Raw genomic sequence first — 20865 nt, forward strand, 5'->3', positions numbered from 1 at the left:
CTGAACTTATTATAAATGGAAATATATTGTGTAAATGAAACTTTTATTTATTTTATTCATTTCTCCTTTTTTTATGCTTAGCACATCACATCTGAGACCCCATCCATTGATTTAGTAACTGTAGTTTGATTATTAATTTCCTAGCTATTTGATATCTTATTTTATGAATGGTCTACAATTAATTTGTTCAATACAGAGACATGAGCTTGAGGCAACAGTGGAAAGGGGAACTAAAGACTCAACTCCAGCTCTTTTCCAGAAAAATTAGAGCTCAAGATATACAAAAGATCATAAGCAATAACTGCCACATTGTTGGACTGAGACTGTGGCTTTGGAAACAGTGACAGTAATACTGTCACTCATTCTTAAACTAAGAATGCTTAAAGTGTTCATGAAATATCTGGGGTAGGGACAATTGTTGTATGGGAACAAAAATGGGAACACAGGAGAGGCCTAAAAAAAAAACAGACTAGCCTTTACTTAAGAGTCCCTCAACCTGAGAATTCTACGAAAATATCAAGGGCAAGCCTTAATGATAAAGAGACTGGACTTTCTGCTGATCTAATAAAGGGGTTTGTGGATTATATTATGAGGCAGTAACCTCCATACTCTAAGGGTGATATTCCAGAAGCACATAAATATAGATATCATTGTATTGTATAACATCCCACATTATTCCTAAAACAGTTTAAGGTCATGATCTCAGAAGTACGATTTCAGGTGGTTCTTCTAAAGCTTTTCTATGAAGTATGTTTCAAATCATGAGTGCCAGTAAAGGAAGAGCAAGAGTAGAGGGAAATTGACTCCAATTTAGAGTTACAGAAAATAGGTATAAAACAAAAAAAAGAAAAGGGAGAGGGGGAAGGGGGAAAAGATCCAAAATGGCTTTACCCCAGGTGATAACTCTGATTGAATATAGCATTTATTTGCATGTTTCAAAACTGTTCATTTGCCTTTTTGTTCTCTGTGGTCCACATGAGGTCAGTTTTCCCTTTTATCAGAGCTGACATATTAATGACAAATCACTATCATTTCATATTTTTAAAACAGATAATAAATCAGTATTTATATTGGGAGTTTTCCTGATGTTTGGTTTCACATATTTAATCACCCACATTAATAGAACTCTAGTAATTTCTATAAAATAGTTTGGTTTGCTTTCAGGAATGTCTCTAATGTTAGGTGGGGAAACACTTCAAAGATGCATGCTATCTAACAAACTAAATTGCACTAAGTCATACAGATAACCTGTTGGTTGTATAGCACCCTTCCTGGAAGTCTCATATTTATATAACAACAGTGCACTTCTGAAGATTCTCTTGTATAAGTTCACTTTGACTCTCATCCCATGTGACTCCAGTCTGTTGGGTACAGTCAATTCATGAATGCATGTGAAAGCATCTGACACAGGGCCAAGCTTACAATCTGCTGAAATATAGCCCGTCAAATGGCTGGGTAGGAGATCTTTACCTAAATTTCATATACCTAACGATTTTCTAGCACATTTTATGTGCCAATAGCTATTCTAAGCCCTTACAGATGCTATCACTAATATTTATAACAAACTCACAAATTAGGTAATATTAGATTTCCCATTTTACAGACAATAAAATGATCAGAGTGATTTGGGTATTTTCTTAATAGCTTGTTAGGATCTGGGTTGGTAATCGACCTAAGTTGCTTAGCTGCATGAACCTAGTTTTTAACTACTGTGCTATAAAGGCTTTGCACTATGGTTAATGCACTAGGAATACAATTTTTCAGAAACCAATAACCTCCAGATGGGTCCCTGTACCCAGATAAGTCCTGAAATGCAGAAGAAGGGACAGCTTCTCCAGAACATCAACTAGTTGAATCCTCTATTCCAAATTATCAACAGCCCCTTTCAACATTAAAAAGTTAGAATAGGCAAAGCTCAAATACCCCTAAAGAGTGGAAGAAAGATCAAAGATTATGGTGGAGCTATACAGAGAAGATAGGGTTTAACTAACGAGTATGATTGCTGAATCATTATATTGATATTTCTTTTAGACTCCAGTGTGTTAGAGCAACTAGAAGTAAAGACCTAAAATTATGAAATTGTAACCTGTGCCAAACCCTATATTCTGTTCTACAACTAATTGTTGCTATATGCTTTGAAATTTATTGCTTTTATATATACATATACATGCTGTTTTTCACAAAAAAGAAAAAAATGCCAATTATGATGATAAATGCAAAAAAAAAGTATTAGCAAAAGAAAAAGAGTAGGGAGAAGGAAATCATTATTAATCAGATAGCATTATGGTAACAATTCTAGAGTGTCAATGTATCCATTCCACAAGATAGAACTTCCCATTTGAGTGTATGTGTACAACTTATACTTGAGAGACTGTTAAGAACAACCCTTGACTTTATTTGCTTCATAACTTTCCAAAATTGTTTAATGTAAACTAAAACTATTCTAAAACAGCCACCTGACTAGAGTTGTCAAAATTTTTAAAATCGTATTTTTTGCTTTACTGAAGTTCTCGTATCTACATTCAGTGGTTATGATGGGCTATGAATCTAGACCTATGAAAATCCATTATTTATGGAACTAAGTAATACATGTATGATATCACAATACTGAAAAGTAGTAAAGAAAATGTATTCTCAGATTATCCCCGAGCTTAGACCAAAAAGTGATTTTTTTGTATGCCTGTGATTGTGGGCAGAAGGAAACATAATGATTGGCATGACAAAATGTTGGAAGTACCCAGTCTCCTCTCCCTACACCCTACATCCAGAAAGCCTTAAATTAGAGTTACTTTTTTGTGTTGATGAAAAAACACAGTGGGAAGGAGTACTACTATGGAGAAAAAAAAAAAAGGACCAAAATAGATAGCTAAGTGTTCTCCTTACGCATTAGCTAGCATAGTATGATCACATTAATGTATATGCATTCTTAATTTATTTAGCAGAATTTTGAAAAAAAAAAAAACTTGTTTAAGTGATGAGGCTCTCTTTTTTAAAGAGCAATTGGAAAAATATCAGGAAACAAAGAATACAAGCATGATCTTCGAACATCTATCAGTTACTTATTGCTGGGTAACTATCTCAAAATTTAGTGACATAAAACAACAACCATTTTTGCTCTCTCACAACTCAAGACATCAAGTGTTCTACGAAGGAAGTGTCTTTGGTCTTTTATGCAGATTCAGAGAGATAACACCTGTGGATAGAATCATAGTATGGTGGGATGTTGGACTGCTGGTATTTCTTCCTCTCTCTGTGTGTAGCATCCGGGCCTCTCCACCTCATCCTGATAACTGACTGACTTATGTGGTAACACAGAGACCACAAGGGCAAGAAATGGGAGCGGCTAGGCTTTATTTGCATTCAGAAACAAGCCTGACACAGAGTCTTTATCAACATCTTCTATTAATTAAAGTAAATCACAGGGCCTTCAATTGTGGGTCATTGGGGGACATTTTGGGAACTAGCTACCATGTTAATTCTTCGAGACTCTTAATTTAATAGAGGCAGGATGAGATGGACAATAAATTGAAAGGAAAAGAAAAAAACAGCCTATGGATCAAGCAGGGATCATCAGCCGCACATATGGTGGATCATCAGCCACACATATGTGATTGTGTTGCCTATACAAAATCCATTCTTATTGCAGTCCAGTGTATTCTAATGTATCATGAAATATCATATGTTCCATGTCAAAGCAATTTTCCATTGACTTCCCCTGGTAATTGTTTTCATGGAAATATTGCTGCTGAACATATTCCCTCTTTCTGAGTCATGAAGCAAATGTGATAGAGAACATTGAAACTATCTTTCTTCTCTGACTAGTGTAATTGTGAACTTAAACATCTGGAAGTTATTTTCAAGACATTTATTGCTATATAGATCTCACCAAAGAGAAGTTATATCCTTAGCCTAAATTTAAAAAGTAGCACCACAGTCAATTGTCCAGCTGTACTATTGGAAATCACAGTCAGAAGTGATTTACATACATATGCAAAGAGCAAGATCAAGATTTTCTTCCACCACATGGTGAACAGTATTTTCAAAGGGGAACTTAGATATAGAGAAGCAACATGAAGGCATGAAAGAGGCATCCATCGTAAATGTGGTGGAAGAGGATGGTGTGAACTTGGTAAATATTTAGTAAACCACCCAAGAATACAGGAGATTAATGCCCTACTCTGTCTCTGGAATGATTCTGTGTGCATGCACACATGAGTGCATGTGTATATGTGTGTGTGTGTGTATGTGTGTAAGCAGCATTCCTACAAGGTCCATCATATGTCTTGTGTCACATGAGCAGGAGGGAGAGTAGTACAGCTGAAAGATTGCAAAATATTGGCATTTATGATGAAGTGTTTCAGTTTGTTCAATGAAGATTTCTACCATTCTCTTATTAGAGTAATGAATGTGCGTATACATGTGTGATTAGAAGAGTTGGTACGTGTTTAACTGCATTCTGAAAGTACTCTGGAGAGGGTAGAGGTTGCAGATTTTCCATCTAGGAAAGAGACCTTCATTGAATTTCTCAGTTTTCAGTTTCATGCCTCCTCTTAACCTCTGCTGGAATTGGCCTCTCTGATTCACTTTCTGCAGATAATTTGCCTTTAATCTTCAGGCTAGGAATGAAGAATGGGGTGAGAGGGTAAGAAATGCTTGCTTGGCTCCATGGGGTAGGGGAGCAGAGACTGGACTTTCCCTATGCTCTGTACAAAACCTTCAACAAATCTTTTTTTTTCAGGCCCTTGTTAAAACTCTGCCCTTTGTGGAAGCTTGGGTATAGATTTGAGAAATTCATCAAGAGGTTTTGAGGGTAATATTACATGGTTCAAATTGTTTTATTCTTCTGCAGTCAATTAATAAATTAAATTGTACCTTTTTTCTTTACACTGTCAATTATCATTCTTCTATCTGTATCATTTCTTCCAAAAATACATACTGCAAAAATAATTTATCTGTTCTTTTATTGCTGTTGGTGACTCATGCCTTTTTAATTTTTAAATACTAGTTCAGTGGGCTTTGGGGAGGGGTAAAAGATCAAAATTTGGCTTATGTGACAGTTTTTAGCTGCTACTGCCCCTTTTTCTTCTTTATGATACTAGGAGCTTTTGGTAAATTTGAGCAGTTAAATCTAGTATACTAAGAGAAAACTATTACTTTTTTACTAGTTGAATGTTCACTCAAACTTCTTTGGGAGCTTTCTTCTGAAAGTGTTTCTTTCATAAGTGGGAAGTCAGTTTTCCCACCTTTTTTATAGTATCTTCTATAAGGAACAGATAAAAGTGATTCAATATTGACCACTGTTCTATATTTTTCTTTATACTAAAAAAAAATACCAAGACCAATGTAAGAATTGTCACATAATTCTTTATGATACATCATCTTTTGAGTCCATGGAAAGTAAGATAGTGACCCAGGAACTATATCAGTAATGGTCTAAAGACTAATATCATAAAAAATACTACCAAGTAACATTTATGCTGGGATATAATCTGATAATTCTGACCTCTGTTCTTTTATATTTATTTTTTTAAAAATAACTTCTTTTAACTTCAGAAATCAGACTCGATTTCTAATATTTGCCATATTATATTATATAAAATTATGCTATTTTTTTCTCATGTTGGGATTTTGTTTCAGACATGGTCACACGAACAGCTAAAACAATTATTCCACCACAGTAAAAAAAAAAATAATTGAATATCAATGAACAAAACTGATGTTTCCTTATGTTGAAAAGAAAAATATTAAATATTTCTTTGTACAAGTTCAATTCCTTTATCTACTCAGTGTATGCCAACAACTAAACAACAGTAGCAACAAAAAAGGATCGATTCTTGAGTTCTTTACTGGACAAGGTAAATGAAGATACTGTGGTTACAGGCACTTGAACAGATACTTGAGCTGTTCTACAGTTTCCTCCCCATCCTCAAGAATTAGGAAACCAGCTCACATGTACTCAAATTTCTCACACATAATTAAACAAATCAAATTGCCTTTATTCTCATCTTAATTTTTGTAACAAACTATGACTTTTGCTGCCTTTTCTCTAGGCTTTTTAATCAAAGTCTAGTTATAAGTTGATTATTTGGAAATAAACAATATAATATAAAATAGTAAACCATGTGTCATACAACAAGAAATGATTAATTGTATCAAAAGTTGAAGATTTATTGATTGTGTGGGGACTAAGTAGCGCAAAAAATTCAATATGCAATAACTGCACACTGGGAAGGAAGAAAACAGAAGAATATAATTTATCCATTTATAAGTTAATGGATATTTGTATCCTTACTTTTTGGCTGTTTTTAATTCTGTCTATCCACTTAGTGAATATTACCATCTTAACAATATTAAGTCTTTCAATCCATGGTTATGAGCTGTATTTAATTAATTTGGAACTTCAATAATTTCTATCAACAACATTTTGTAATGTCCAGTGTACAAGTTTTAACACTTCTTTCCTTAAAATTATCCTAAATATTTCATTCTGTTTGATGTTGCAGAATGGAATTGTTTTCTAAATTTTATTTTTGAATTGTTTGGAAATACAATAAATTTAATTATGATGATCTTGTTTCTTGCAATTTTCTTGAATTTGCCAATTAATTTTGTTAGTATTTCATTAGAGGATTTCTTAGGGTATTCCATATTCAAATCATTTAATTTGTAAAGAGGAATAGTATTACTCTTACCTTTCCAGATGTATACCGTTTATTTCATTTTCTCACTGAAATTTGCCTAGATAGAACCTCCAGTACAATGCTTATACAAGTGATGAGACTGGACATATTTACCTTGATGTTGATCTTAGGAGAAAACATTCAGTGTTTCACCATTATGTATAATATTACCTGTAGCTTTGTTATAGATGCATTTTTCAGATCAAAGTTTACTTTTATCAATGTTTTGTTATGAAAGGTTTGTATTTGGTCAAATGCTTTTTCTATACATATTGAGATAATTGTGTGATTTTTGTTCTTTCTTCTAAGAATATAGTTTAATACATTAATTAATTTCATATGTTAAACCAACCATGTATATCTGGGTTAAACTCCATCTGTTTGTAATAGGTAATCCTTTTCCTTATGTATTGCTAGATTTGATTTTCTAGATTTTGCTGAGTTTGTTTTTCCCCCTTGTATTAGTTAGGGTTTTCTAGAGAAACAGAGTCAACAGGGAACACTTACAATTATAAAATTCATAAAAGTGTCTCACATGACCGCAGGAATGCAAAGTCCAAAATCTGCAGGGCAGGCTGTGAAGCCCACAACTCGGATGGAGAATCTGGAGAACTCCACAGGGGAGACTTGCCAGCCCAAGCAGAAGTAGAACCTGTCTCTTCTGAATCCTCCCTAAAAGGCTTCCAGTGATTAGATTAAGCATCACTCATTGCAGAAGATACCCCCCTTTGGCTGATTACAAATGGAATCTGCTGTGGATGCACCTGACGTGATCATGATCTAATTCTAAGAAATGTCCTCATTGCAACAGACAAGCCAGCACTTGTCCAACCAGACAAACAGGTACCACAACTTGGCCAAGTTGATACATGAACCTGACCATGACACCCCTTTATATCCAAAGGAGATATTTGGTCTTTGTTGCCTTTTTGTTTTGTTTTGTTTTTACCAAGCATACTGGCCTCATAGAATGAATTGTGAAGTATTTTCTATCCTTTGATTGTTTTGGATGAATTTCTGAGCGAATGTTACTGATTATTCTTCAAGGCTTGTTAGATTCACCAGTGAAGCCATCTGGAGATGGCTTTTCTTTGGGGGAGGATATATAATCATTAATTCAATCTTTTTACTTGTTATAGGCATGCTTAGGTTTCTTATTTACTCTTGAGATATGATTTTTGGTAACTTGTGTCTTTCTGGGAATTTGTCCATTTCCTCTCATTTGTTGGCATGTCGTTCTTCATAGTATCTTCATATAATCCCTTTTTATCTGCAAAATTGTTTGGGATGCCCTGCCTTCTATTCCTGCTTTTAGTAAGTTTGTCTCTTTCTCTCTTCTTCCTCGCCTCATAGTCTAGCTAAAATTCTGTCAATTTTGTTGACCTTTACAAATGATAAATGCAAAAGTTTACAGATGATTGTTTTTAAATTTCAGTGATTATCTTTATGTATTCTTTTCCTTTTCAATATATTCTACTATATTATTTCCTTCTTTTTGTTTTCTTTGGATTTGGTTTATTCTGTTTTTTCTAGCATCTGTAAGTGAATGGTTACATTACTGATATGAGGTAATTATTATTATTATTATTAGTGCATGGGCAAGCACTGGGAATAAAACTCAGGTTTCCAGCTTGGCAGGCGAGAATTCTACCTGCTGAGCCACCACGGCCTGCCCAAGTTCATTCTTTTTTAATGTGGGCATTTGCAGCTATAAACTTCCCTTAAATACTGCTTAACTACATCACACACATTTTGTATGCTATGTTTTCCCTTTCCTTCATCTCAAATTATTTTTCTAGTTCACTTTTTGGTTTCTTTTTATTCATCAATTATTTAGGAGTACATTATTTAATTTACGTATATTTGTGAATTTCCAAAATTTCGTTCTTCTGTTTCTTTCTAATCTAATTTCTTTTTAGTTTGTGTATATATATATATAGACACATATGGTATGAATTCAATCTTTTAAACTTTATTGAGGTTTGCTTTATGGGTCTAGTATATTGTTTATGCTGAAGAATGTTCTATGGATGATTGAGAAGAACGCATGTACTGTGTCTGTTGGGTCCAATGTTCTATAGATATTGATTATGTATTGTTTGTTTAGTGTTGTTTAAGTCTTTTATATCCTTGCCTAGATTTTGTATTCATTATTGAAAGTGGAATCTCATACTATTATGTTGGCTGTCTACTTCTCCCTTAAATCATTAATTTTGCTTCCTTATTTTGGGCTTTGTTGTTTTATGCATAATTAGTTATAGTTATTATATATTTCATGTGAATTTATCCTTTTTTTGTGGGGGGGTGCATGGTCTGGGAATCAAACCAGGGTATCCAGCATGAAAGGTGAATATTCTACCACTGAACCACCCATGCACCCCTTATCATTATTTTGAAATGTCTCTCTTTATCTGAAGTAGTATTTTTTATTTTAATATCAACTTTTCCTGAAAGTATGGCCAATACAGTTTTGTTATCATTGTTGACTGTTTGGTATATATTTTAACATTTTTACTTAAAATAGGACCTTTGAATCTTCTTTAGCTGGATCATGGCCTTTTATTCAACCTGACAATCTCTGCCTTTTGATTGGCTTGTTTAAAGGTGAACACCTTTCATGTTATTATTGACATGTTATATTTATAACTGTTATTTTGGTTTCTGTTTTCTACATCTTGTGTCTTGTGTCTTTTGTTTATTAACAGTGTTCCAGTGAAATATAGAAACTTTAACTCCTCAGTAGTTCTATTCTGTTCTCACATGTTTTGTGCTATTACTGTCATACATATTATGAAAATATATTACAAAGCCAACAAATCATCATTACACTTATTACTTCATATAATTGTACATATTTTAAAGAAACTAAGATAAGAAAGGAGAACAAACACAAATTTATAGTGTTTGTATGCTAACCCTCTCATTTACATTTTTCCATCCATTTCCTTTCTTTCTGTGGATTTTAGGTACCACCTAGCATCATTTTGACACTCCAATGTGGCATTGTTTCCACCAACCTCCTTTTTATATTTATTTTCACATCTATTTCATTTCTGAATGCTATAGGCAAATCATTACAATTATGCATATATTGTTTTATGCTATTTCTTTTTAAATCAGTCAAGAGTAGAAAGGAGAAAAACCATGTAATTACACTGTCTTATAATTATCTGCATAATTATCTTTACTGGAGCTCTTTGTTTCTTTCATGCAGATTTGAATTGCTATCTGGTTTCATTGGCTTTCATTCTTTAGAAGTTCCCTTAGTTTCTTGTAAGGCATAGTTGGTAGCAGTGTTTTCTAATCCTTGTTGTCTGAGAACATCTTTATTTTACCTTCATTTTTAAATGATACTTTTATTGTTTATAAAATTCCTGCTTGACAGTTTTTACTGTCATTACTTTAAAAATGTTACCCCACTGCCTTCTGACCTTTATTGCTTCTTTATTGCTGTGTAAATCTTATTGGTGCTCTCTTGTAATTGATGAAGATTTTCTCTTTGACTTTGACCTTCAACATTTTGATTGTGATGTGTATGGGTACACATCCCTTTGTATTTACTCTGCTTGGAGTATGTTGAGTACCTTGAATCGGTAGTTCTGTTTTTCTCCATACTTGGGAAATTTTCATCCATTATTTATTCAAATATTATGTTTTGCTCCTTTATATTCTCCTCTAATCATTATTTTTGTGCTTAATAGTAATTCATATTTCTTTTAGACCCTTTTATGGATCAAGTCATGCCACACACACAAATACACACACATTCAAACACACACAAATATACAGCTGCATATTACCTCATTTGGAAATAAGGTCTTTGTAGATGTTATTAGTTGAGATGAGACTAAACTGGATTAGGGCCAGCCCTTAAATCTGATGTGCTAGGTATCCTTAAAGCAGAGGAACTCTGAATATGGTCAGTAGGAGACTTAGTGAGAGATCACCATGTGATGGAGGCAGAAATTGTGTTACACTACCACAAGCCAAGAAATGCCATGGATTGTTTGCTACCCACGAGAATCCAGGAGAGACACAGGGCAAGGAATTTTCTCTGAAAGAGGAAGCACAGTCCTGCTGACATCTTGATTTTGGATGTCTGACCTGTAGAACTGTGAAACAATAAAATTCAATTTTCTAAGTCTACTAGTCTGTGGTATGTTGTTACCAGCTATGACAAGCTAAGACATGAGTGGATTGTTTTTCTTCATTGCTTGCTTTCTGCTCTTGAGGATGCATAATCTCTTTTGATCTATCATCAAGGATATCAAGTTTCTTCTTCTGCCATCTCAAATCTATTGTTTATTTCTTCTAGTGACATTTTTATTATGGCTATTTCAATTTGGAAATATATAATTTCCATTGACTTCTTTTTCAATAATTCCCATCTTCTCTTTATTGATATTTTATATTGCCATAAAACCTTCATTTAGTTGTTACATGTGGGTCCCTTTGTTTCTTTGAACATATATATATATAATGATTGCCTTGATGTCTTTGTATGCTAAGCCCACTATCCCGGTTTCTTCAAAGGCGGTTTCTATTGCCTATTTCTTTTTCCTGGGCATGGATCAAACACTCTTGTCTTGTTTGTTTGTTTGTTTTAAGTCTCATACTGATATGTTGAAAACTGGACATTTTAGGCTATAAATTGTAGCAACTCAGGGTACTGATCTGTTCACTGCGGTATTGCTGTTGTTGTTCACTGGTGATTTATTTGCTTAGTGACTTGGCTAAACTAATTGCCTAAAGTCTAATTCTCCCACAATGTCCAGTCTTTGCTGTGTCTGCCCACGTTTTTACCCCTGACTTTAATATTTTATCCTGGATAGCTAAGTGTAGCCTCTGAGTCACCACAGGCCACCCATTAGTCAAAGCTTGTGCTTAAGTACGCTTCCAGTAGGTTTGGCTCTTTTATGTCAGATATGTGACTTGGAGGCTGTCATCACAGCTTAGAGAATGCTAGAGTTTTTTTTATCCCACATTAATTTAGGGACCAGTGTCCTGGAGTTTCCCTTTTGGTGACCCCGAAGAGGATGCTGCTTTTGGTATGCTAACAGTCTTCCATACTGCAAATGTGCTGTGATTTTTTTAAAAGTCTGCTTCCCAATAATTGATTTTTGCTGAACATACTTATGATTTAGTCTTTGTCCAGAAGCCACTATGCCAGTGAATATTCAACCATGTGTTGTTGGGTCTTTGCATATTTTGTGGAATGCATCAAAATTTGATCCATGTCTTTCAGTGATTGCTCTTGAGTGGATGCAACCTAACCTATGTGCACAGAAATCTTGACTTCCAGAGGTGTCTTTGAAAACAGAAGGCTGCTCCTTGTCTCTGTATTTACTTTATTCTATTAAATTTCTGCATGGAACCACCATCTGACAAGTGAGTTGAGGCATGGGTGACCAGGTTTCCATTATTGTTAGCCTTCCATGCTTGGAATAGAGCTTCCACCCGATGGGTGAGGGCTGTGTTGGGGAATAAAGACTCAGTCATCAGGTGCTCTATTATGTACCTCCCTGGAAGAGAACTTTTGTATCTGCCTGGAGATATGGACAGTACCTATGAAATTACAAAAGCTGGGGTGAAAAGCCAACTTCAGACTGAGAGCTGGGGAGAAAGGAACCACACTTCATTCACTGTGCATGCCTCTGTTGCAGAGAAGAGAAATGGAGTGACGTTGGTCAAATACAACAGACTTCATTTTCTTTTTTTTTTTTTTTTTTTTGTCCATTTGAAGTATTCCCTTAGGAAAATTTCTGCAGGCTTTGAATTCATTTAAAAAAATAATTTTCAAGATTGAAAATTCTACTGTGGAGAGAGTTTGCTGAACAATTTACTCTTTCATTCCAGAATCCCATTCTCCATTGTTGTTCTTGTTCACTTTCATTATAGTTAAGATAATTTTTGTACAAAACTTGAGTGTTTACCTTAGAAAATGCAAAGGCAATTTTAAAATTTTATTTAGACAGAATAATAGCACCTCTATGACCATCCACATCCCAAACCCTGGAACCGGTGTATTTATTAGTTTACCTAGCAAAAGGAAATGAAGGTTGCAGATGAAATTAATGTTAATAATCAGCTACCCATAAAATATGGCGTTTATCCTGGATTACCTGGTTGTTCAAAATAATCACAATGGTCTTTATTTATAGGAAAAGGGAAGCAGAAGAGTCAGTGCTGGAGAGATGTGATATGAGAACCAGCCATTGTTAACTTTCAAGATGAAAGGGGGTCGTTGACCAAGGAATATAGGCAATTAGAAAAATCAAAAAAGATAAGAAAACATCTTATCCTCTAGAGACTCCAAAAAGGAATGCAGCCCCACCAAAACCTTGATTTTAGTGTCTTGCAACCCATTTCAAACTTTTGACTGCTAGAGCTGTAAGATGGTATACTTATGATGTATGAATGGTTATTTGTCCAGCAGCAAAAAAAATTAATATATATCTCCCATATCTTGCAAGCACCTATTCATTTTGTAAAGAAAAAAAATCCTGACAAATCAGAAATCTTAAAACAGAATGAACCAGTGCTTCAGAATTACGGTAAAATTCTGTGTAATAAGCTGCCATTTGTAAGATGAGTTGAATGTTGGGGCTAGGCATGCTCTTTATCCTTTCTATGCCTGCTTCTGGCTCACAGACCAAAATCTCGGCCAATTTATCTAATTTGGCCATATGGGGAAAGTAATGATCTTAAATGCCACAGCGTTAGCTGAATCCTTGAAAGAAGTATTTAGGTAGATCATTAACTATTCTTATTCTCGAATCTAATAAATATGCAAATGGATGACATAAAATGAAAACAATAAAGTTTAATATGTAAAGAGATAATAACAGGAAAGAAGCTAGAATTGAAGGAAACATACAGTCTGGTTTTTAAATATGTCTTGAAACAACATCTATATGAAATGTGAGAACTACTGATAAAAATGTTTTTATAACATTCTCAATAAATAAATTTTCATTTCATTACTATTTTTATAAAGGAAAAATTTTCATTTTCATAAAAAAATACAATTTTATATTTAAGGAAAACATTGTGATTTACATCATAGTCTTCAAATATACAAATTCTTCATAAATATATTAGATGTTGATGATGATTGCCAAGGTGAGATGACTTACCTGAAGAATGTGAACACAACATAGTTACATCAGTTGGAACCAGTGAACCCAAAAAAGTGACCTGATGCTAAACAGTCAGACACTTGACAATTTCCTTGCAAAATATAAGATATTTGGTTTTGAGGGGAGTAAAGAGCAACCCTCATTCAAATCAAAGTGCAAACATTTACAAGAATGGTCTTGTTACACATATCTATGGTCTTTTTACGTATATCTAATCACTGTCTACACTAAGGTTTGGTGTGGAATTTCTTCTTCGTACATTTACTATAGAATGCTGTTACAGAAAAGGTGATATGCTGATTAAGAATATAGCATTTGAAATTATATTTCATTTCACATATCTTCTTCTCAGTTTTGCTTAATAGAATCAATTTAGATCATGGCATTAGAGCTATAAGGTATGGTGGTGTTTGTTAAGCAATTATTCTCACCTCTGGGACTTGTTCTATTAATTTTCCATCATTCTTATTCAGGTAACAATAATGACAGATAGGCATATTATTATTTAATGGTTGTTTTGTCTTTCCTTTATCATTCATTAAATCTGGAATATTGTTCTGAGAAGTAGTTTTATTCCTTTTTGTGCAATGTATTTGCCTGACTTTGGATTAAAAAACCTTTTTTCTTATCCTTTAAGTTTTTGTAACCCTCAGTTCTTCTAAGACTTTTGCTTCTCATTTATATTTGTCTTTGGTTGCATGTTCTTATTTCCATCATTTATACATTTCGTTTATCTTTTTAAAAGTTGTACTTGTTGGAGAGCTCCCTGGTTTCTCATACCATTGCTTGAGGCATTTTCTTTTTTTTTCCATTATATATATATATATAATTGCATAAGGAGAAATGTATTTTTAAGAGCTCCCCATTTCTTTTGAGACATGTTCCCTCTTCCAATATCAAAATTTAAAATTGGCTCAATGCCATCCCTAAGTTTATGTTATGTGTCTTTCTTTCACTCGTTTTTAATGCAAATTTATTGAGGTATATTATATAGTCATATAACATATAATCATCCAAAATGCACAATCAGTGCATCACAGCATCATCATACAGCTTTGTATTCAACATCATGACTGATTTGTGAACGTTTTCTTTATTCCAAAATAAATAAAAATAAAAGTTAGAAAGAACACCTAAAATATCCCATACCCATACTGCCCTATTATTTATTTATTTTTTGTACTTTTTTTCTTATTCATCCAGTGTATGGAGAGATGAGAGTATTGGTCACAAGGTTTACACAATCACCCAGTCACACTGCAAAAGCTATATAATTATGCAATCATCTTCAAGTTTCAAGGCTATAGGATTACAGTTTAACAGTTTCAGATATTTTCCTCTATGTAGTCCAATGCATCAAAAAAACAACGAGAGATATTTCAATAATGTAAAAGAATAACCTCCATAAAGACCTCTTGATTCTATTTGAAATCTCTCAGGCACTGAAACTTTATTTTGTTTGATTTCTCTTTCCCCTTTTGGTCAAGAAAGCTTTGTCATTCCCATGATGCCAAGGCCAGGCTCTCCCCTGGAATCATGCCCCACATTGCCAGGGAGATTTACATCTTTGGCAAATCTCATTTCTTACATAGGGAGGGGGGCAGTGAGTTTACCTGTGGAGTTGGCTTAGAGGGAGAAACCACATCTGAGCAAAAAAAGAGATGCTATAGAGGCTACTCTTAGGCATAGTCTTAAGAAGTCTTGGCTATGCCTTTGCAGTAATACAGTTCATAAGGGAAAGCCCCAAGGCTTAGCCTATTAAATTGATATACCCCAATGCTGGTGAGACTATCAGGTCTTCCTCAGGTGAAGAAGTTTAATTTTGCACTAAATAAACATCTCTTCCTTTGATCTCACACAAACTTCTTTAAAGCTGAAGTTTTAAAATACAGTCAATATCATCCTTTACTTTTAGTCTGATTTACTTTATTCCTAACAAGATTGTCTTCATTTGTATCTCTAATTGAAGTCTGAAAACTTTCTCAGTGCTTATATCAGTTGCTGTTTGGGGTAATGCTGACTTTCATAGCTGCAAACTTCTAGCTCTGAGTATCAAGTGTCACACCAATATCCAAAGTTTCAAGGAATGACCAGATTACACACAAAGAACTCAGCATCTCAAAATTTAGAATTAACAATTACAACTCAGGAACAGATGTGACTGCTGTAAGAGCTTACAGTGTAGGAACCTTTACAATAGATCTTCCACTGATAATGTATGCTCTCAAATTCAATTCTCAGAGTTTGCACATTATGGTTAGAGGCATTATAATATTTGTCTTTTCACTTCTGGTTTATTTCATTCAGCATACTGTCTTCAAGTTTCATTTACCTAGTTGCATGACTAAAAATTTCATTCCCTCTTACAGCTGCTCAATAGTCCATTGTATGTATACACCACAGTTTCCCATTCCATTCCTAAATCAATTTACCCTTAGGCCACAGTCATCCAATGCAAATCAAAAACACTGCTGCCATAAGCACCAGTGTACAATTGTCCATTCCTGTCAGTGCTCTGCCATAAACACTAGTATGAAGATGTCTATCTGTTGCCCACTCTCAGTTCCTCCAAGCACACACCTAACTATGGGGTTGCAGGATCATATAGAAACCCCACCCTTAGCCTCCTGTGTAGCCACCACACTGCCCTACAGAGGGACTGCACCACTCTACTTCCCTACCAACAGTGAGTAGCTACATCTCTCTCAAGACATTTCCTCTAGCACTTGTATCTCTCTGTTTATTTGTAAACAGTTTTATTCACACAACATACAATTCAATCTAAATTAAAAAACCAATGGTTCCCTGTACACCTTTACCACCACAACCTATATGAGGACTATTTTGGTTTATTAAACCTGCTGGGGTACAATATTCCAAAAATGGACTGGCTTTTACAAAGGGGATTTATTAGTTACAAGTTACAATTCTAAGACATGGGAATTGTCCAAATTAAGGCTTCAACATCAGGATACTTTCACTCAAGCAAGATGGATCACATGCAGGGTCTCTCTGTCAGCTGAGAAGGTATAGGACTGCCATCTCCTCATCCTTCACTCCCAGGTTGCACTACTTTCAGCTTCTGATTCCTGTGGCTTTCTCCCAAAGTATCTATGGGTCCTCACTTATCTTCTCTCAGTTTAATTTCTTAACTTAGAATCTTGGTGTAATCCCTCTGTTCTCTGTTTTGGCTCTTTTAAGGACTCCAGTAAACAAATTATGGGTGGGGTCACATCCCCATCTAATGAAAATGTCCCACTCATCATGAGTGGGTTGCCTCTCCATGGAAAAAACCTAATCAAAAGGTCCCACCCAAGCAATAGGTCTTCTACCACAAGATTGGATTAGGATTAAAATAACACGGTTTTCCTGGGGTACATAACAGTTTCAAGCCAGCACATTCCACCCTTCAGACCCCTAAAATACATGTTCTTTCCATGTACAAAATGCATTCATTCCATCACAATATCACCAAGGCATTAAACCATTTCAGTAACAATACAAATACAGTATCAACTCAAAAATAGCACAAAATCTCATTATAGGCATTACAGGCAGGGTCTGTCCTAAGGCAAAATTCTCCTCTGGCTTATTTTGTGAAACTCAGAACAAGTTATCAGCTACCAATATATAAAGGAGGGAGAGTCATAGGATAAACATTTCCATTTCCATAGGATGAAATTGAAAGAAAAACAGGAATTGTGGGACCCAAACAGTTCTGAAAACCAGCAGGGCAAACTCCATTAGATTTTAAGGTCTGAGAATCATTTATCCTCTGGATTTGAGAGAGCTGCAGCCCCACACATTTCAGGGGTTTATGCTGTGGCCTTTCCCACACTTGGCTGAGTGTTTTAACATATCCAAACATCAGGAAGACCATCTTGTTCTCAGCTCTACACTATCCAAGTATTGAAGCAGAACCAGACTTTCTGCTCTTGGGTTACAAGCTCAACCCCTTCAGAACAGTGGGGGAATGTGATATGACCTCTCTGAGGCCTGTGGAAGAAAAACTTTTCCTGAACAATGAGACAGAAGACCTTCTCACTATTTCTGGGGCAAACTCACCCCTTCAATAAGCATAGGTAGATCTGCTCTCCTGGCCTGAGATTTCCTGGCTCCACACCTTAGCTTCCATGGTCCTGCTTTTGAAGTCATCTTTCCTTCAATTTGTCCTTTTCCTGTCCCTTTTAAGTCCAAGCAAGCAGCCGTTCCATTTATATAGACCCCACAACACTCTAGTTGGTTTTCCATGAAGTATTCAGGGGTCACAACCGTCAGACAATGGGACATTACACAAATCCTTTCTGCATAACTCCATTCCCAGTCTTGGCTTTTCCTGTAATGGCTGACTTGTTACATGTTTGGTTAAATCCTCACATGGTACAATATTCTCTGGAGTGTCATTTTCAAGAAGATAAGACTTTTCCAAACTATCATTTTCTGACTTCTTTGTGTCTAAGAGTTTAGTTCTCAGCTTATCCTTTCCCTGTAGCATTTACTATAACCTGGCATAAGAAGTCAGGCTGAATTTTTCATATTTAATTCGGAAAATTCCTCAGTTAGACATGCAAGATGATTGCTTTCAAGTTCTACCTTCAAGGATTCCATTTGTTAAATTCTCTGCCACTTTAAAACAAAGATCACTTTTCTTCCAGTTTGCAATGACACTTTCATTACTTCTGTCTAAGGCCTTTCTGGATGAACCTTTAGCATCCATATTTCTACCAACAGTATCTTTAAAGTAATCCAGACCTTTCCTATTCACTTCCTCACAATTCTTCCAGAACTTTCTCCTTATCCATGTAAAAAGCTTTTCCAACATGCTTGATAATTGCAAACCCAGCAGCATTCCACTTCTCTAGTACAAAAATCTGTTTTGATTTGCTAATGACACCCCAGAATTGGCTTACAAAACGAATTTATTAAGTTATAAGTTACAATTCTAAGGCCATGAAAATGTCCAAATTCAGGCATCCACAGAGGATATGTTCACTCAAGAAAGGCCAGTCATGTCCATGGCTTCTCTGTCAGCTGGGAAGCACTTGGTTGGCACCTCCTGATCCTTCAGTCCCAGGTTACTTTGCTTTCAGGTCTGATATCAGTGGGTTCCTCTCTAAGCATCTGTGAGTCCTTATTTAGCTTCTCTGGGGCAAGTTCAAGGTTTTGTCTCTGACTTTAGCATCTCCAAACGTCTGTGTCTTGGTGATAGCTTTCTGTTCTTTGTGTCAGCTCTCAGTTCTCTATGTCAGCTTTTTAAAGGAGTCCAGTAAACAAATTAAGGCCCACCTTGAATGGGCAGTGCCACATCTCCAAGTAATGAAAAGTTTCCACCCAAAATTGGGTGGGCCACATCTCCATGAAAACAAACATATCAAAAGGTCCCACCCAAGCTACCAGTAGGTCTGTCCTTACAAGATTGGATTAGGATTTATAGAACATGGCTTTTCTGGGGTGCATAACAGTTTTAAGCCAGAACAAGGGCACTTCCTTTTTTGTGAAAAGAATCCCATACCCTTCCCTAATATTCCTTTTTTATTAACATTTAGCTTTGACATAAATGCCTTTGTTACAGTCAATGGAAGCATATTACAATGTTACTGTTAACTATAGACACTGTTTGCATTGTTTCCCAAATAACATCCCATTTTCAACACCTTGCAGTGTTAACATTCACTTGTTCTCCCTCATGTAAAAACATTCATATATTTGTATATCTTATCACTGTCATTGTCCATTCTAGGCATTGATAAATTATACCATCCCAGTGTTTATATTCTATCTTTCCTTCTGGTGTCATATATGCCACTCGTCTTCTTCCCTCAAACATAGCCACACTCTGCTTTGTTCAATGCACTTACAATATTGTGCTACCATGAGCTAATATTGGGACATCCCCTTCTGAATCTTAACACTCTTGTGAAACATTCTCTACTCCTTCAGCATCAAAAGCCCTATCTCTATTCTTTTTCCATCTCCTGATAACCTGTGTTCTAATTTTAACTCTCAAATTTCTCTCATTAATATTAGTTCATACTAGTGAGACCATATGGTATTTGTCCATTTGTTTCTCACTAATTTCTCTGAGTGTAATGTTCTCGGAGTTCATCCACATTGCTAAACGCTTCATGGTTTTATACTGTCTTACAGCTGCATGATATTCCATCATATGTATATATCATAGGTTGTAGCCACTCATCCATTGATGGATATTTGGACTGTTTCCATCACTTAACAATCATGAATAATGCCACCACTAACATCTGTGTGAAAATGTCCATTCATATCCTTGCCTTCAGTTCCTCTGAATATATACCTAGTAATGGGATTGCTGAATCACATGACAATTCTATACTTAGCTTCCTATGGAATAATTTAACTGCCTTCTGGAGCAGTTGCACCATCCTACATTCCCACTAACAGAGAATAAGTGTGCCTTTTTCTCCGCATCCTCTGTGGCACTTGCAGTTTTATTTTTTCCTATATTTTTATGACAATGGCAATTCTAGTAGATGTGAGATGATATCTCATTGTGGTTTTGATTCTCATTTCCCTAATAACCAGTGAGCAGGAGCATCTTTTCATATGTTTTGAGTGATTTGTACCTCTTCCTAGGAAAAGTGTACATCTATGTCTTTTGCCCATTTTTAAATTGGAGTGTTTTGTCTTTTTATTGTTCAGTTGTAGAATCTCTTTATATATTCTGAATGTCAAACATTTATCTGATATTCAGTTTCCAAATGTTGCCTCCCACTCCATAGGCTGTCTTTTTACTTTACTGACAAGGTCTTTTTATGCACAATGATGTTTAATTTTGAAGAGATCCCATTTCGCTATTCCTTTTTTTATTGCTCAGGCTTGGGTATATGACTGAGGAAAGCACCTCCTACCACAAAGTCTGTAAGATATTTCCCTGCATTTTATTCTAAAAGTTTTTTGGTCTTAGCTTCATCATCTTTGATTTATTTTGAGTTAATTTTTGTATAGGATGTGAGATAGGGGTCCTCTTTCATTCTCTTTCCAGTTCACCAAACTCCATTTATTGAACA

General features: G+C 35.2%; 1 long non-coding RNA gene across 1 annotated transcript in view; it reads left to right on the forward strand.

The window, feature by feature from the left end:
* The first annotated feature begins 7477 nt into the window (after positions 1 to 7477).
* Positions 7478 to 20865, forward strand: part of LOC143663544 (uncharacterized) — a 48807-nt gene continuing 35419 nt past the window's right edge. Inside the window, exon 1 of the long non-coding RNA XR_013166023.1 lies at positions 7478 to 7523. This is a non-coding gene — a long non-coding RNA (uncharacterized LOC143663544). The remainder of the gene's footprint in view (positions 7524 to 20865) is intronic.

The sequence above is a fragment of the Tamandua tetradactyla genome, chromosome 19, assembly GCF_023851605.1.
Source record: "Tamandua tetradactyla isolate mTamTet1 chromosome 19, mTamTet1.pri, whole genome shotgun sequence".
In the NCBI taxonomy this organism is placed as follows: domain Eukaryota; kingdom Metazoa; phylum Chordata; class Mammalia; order Pilosa; family Myrmecophagidae; genus Tamandua; species Tamandua tetradactyla.